We start from the raw sequence: 2,485 nt of genomic DNA, 5'->3' as shown, positions 1-2,485 counted from the left end.
GCGAATTGGGTTGATTTTATCACATCACATCCGCATTCCCATATGCGGATGGCGATAAATCGGCCCATCAGTGATACTCAATGGAATCATTAAGGATTCATTTACTCAGGGGTGCATCTAGGGGTCTGAGCACCCCTGGCAAAGTAAAGGAATGGCGCCCTCCCCCCATATTTGAAATGGGGAAGGCGCATGTGTCATTAAAAGGGGTGTGGCCACTCAATAGTACCCCAACTCATAGTACACCACACAGAAGTGTCCCTTACATTACACAGCACAGTAATGTCCGTTATTCAGGTTATGCTACACAGTAGTGCCCCTTATACACATTATGCCACACAGTAGTGTATATATATATATATATATATATATTGTGATTGGGGAAGGCTTGTCGGCGCTTAACCGCGATACCAAACTGTACTAGAGTGCAGACCAGGGTATTGTGAATGAATAATAAAATGGTCTCCTTATTTCAGACACTCCCTTAAATATATTTGGGCGTCAGCTCCACCTTAAAGAGAGAAGCGTTGGTAAGGTGCTTCATGTAAAGTGTAAAAGAAAAGGAGAATAAGGTGATTTTGAGCGACCAATGGTGTCTTACGATTTAAAGGAGACTCGGATAAAAGTAATAAAAATTTAATAAAATGTAATTAGCACCAATACAAAAGTGAATAAAAATATCGCCCTATGCAAGGAGCCAAATATTAGTAAGAAATCACTAGAACTACCAAAAAATCATATAAAAATCCAAGTTAGTACAAAATTAGTATTATAAATTAGTAAAAGACAAGGGAGAAAAAAATTCCTAACAGTAAAACATTTGGAAATAAGATCAACATAAAAATGTATAAATAAGATTTCTTAGCTTTTGAGAAGGTATGTATCATAACACCCAACGCGTTTCGTCCTTCCTGGACTTCATCAAGGGTTGACTGGCAACTGGGACAGCTCATCTATATATACCTGACTAAATGAGGAAGTGGTTACTACATCACTTCCTGTCAATCAGCAGATAGAAAACTACATGACGTTTATATACATTAAAACAGAGAGATATTGGCCTAACAGCATGATATCACTATGCTGTACAAAACCGCTTTTATAAGGAGACATTTCTGTGTTTTAAAAAGGTGTAAATCACTGTTCAAAAGCGTGATCGCGGACTTCCTGTCCGGATCGTGGGTGACGTCACGTCCGCCCCACTTCCGGCGTCCGGTGATCCTCACTGCGCATGCGCCGGCTGTTGGTTATAGAATGTCCATGTTTGGCCTCTGTTGCACATGCGGCTATTCTCCCATCTGATGCTCGAGTTCTTTAAAGTGTCCATAAAGCGGCGGACATGTTTTTGGAGGGTATTCCCTCTAGATTCTTATCTGTGCGGTCATGTGGTCGCGGCGGCTATATTTGATAAGACTTTCCATATCAGAAATGTACTCATTGACCGAAAAAAGAAAGAAATGTGATTTTAAGAATACTATTTATACAAATAGCTTACGTTTTTGCTAAATTCCACTAATGCCCCTTGTCCCAAGTATATGATTTTCTTATATAGCTCATGCACATTAGATGTCTTAATACTGATTATAGTACCGCATTAAGGACAGGATTTAGTGGGTGATTGCAAGGTGTTACATAGAGGAGGATTGATTAGGAGGCTTGATATAATTAATGGTTTACAGTATTGTGCATGTAAATTACACGTGTGGTGGGTATAGTCATTCACACGCTGGAGATTTAATTGAGGTTCTATAGTAGCAGACATACTGATACGTGATATAAGATATTCAGGTGTTAGCCTGACCGGTTATGTTATAGCATACTAGCACCTTTGGTGAGCATAGAAATTCCACGTAAGAGGGTTAATACAATATCCTCATAATCCTTGCTCGATAAGTTACAGCACCCAGTCTTCCATTATGGTTCCCCATCTATGTACTAGCTGGGCCCAGCACTGCTTGGCTTCCAAGATCGAACGGAATTGGGCATCTCCAGTGCGGTATGGCTGTATAATTGGCACGGTTTTTTAGAGGTATCGTAATGCAACGACGTGGTAAAGGAGGTGACCTTGGTGCAAAGGAACGAAAGAGAAAAGACAGGTTGCCCAAAATAAGAAGAAGGTGCGATCAGCTTACGTTACAAAAAGGGGGCTATTTCATAGCCCTCGTTGAAGCCTTCAGGGTGCAGGGTATTTAGTTCAAATATCCAGTACATTTCCCTCTTCGATAGGAGGTTAGAAAGGTCTCCGCCTCTCTCGCCCAGTGAGACTAGCTCAATGCCCTTGAAGGTTAGTTCGTCAGGGTCCGAGTTATGGTAGGCATACCATACTCTGTATGGTGAAGCAGCACTCCCAATACACGGTACCTGGTCCAGTGCTTCTCCTGCCAAAAATGGACTTTCCAAACAGACAGCCAGTGGTACTCCAGTGTCCTTGCAAAAAAAGTCAATTTTTGGCAGGATCTTGCTGTTTTCACCTTCCTTTTGAAAGTTA

General features: G+C 41.2%; 1 pseudogene; it reads right to left on the bottom strand.

The window, feature by feature from the left end:
• Positions 1-1,888: 1,888 nt before the first annotated feature.
• On the bottom strand, positions 1,889-2,007 carry LOC134981718 (5S ribosomal RNA; annotated as a pseudogene).
• Positions 2,008-2,485: the final 478 nt, after the last annotated feature.

This window comes from Pseudophryne corroboree, chromosome 12 (assembly GCF_028390025.1).
Source record: "Pseudophryne corroboree isolate aPseCor3 chromosome 12, aPseCor3.hap2, whole genome shotgun sequence".
In the NCBI taxonomy this organism is placed as follows: Eukaryota; Metazoa; Chordata; class Amphibia; order Anura; family Myobatrachidae; genus Pseudophryne; species Pseudophryne corroboree.
Note: the sequence above shows the minus strand (reverse complement) of the source record. Positions and strands in the feature narration are given on the sequence as shown.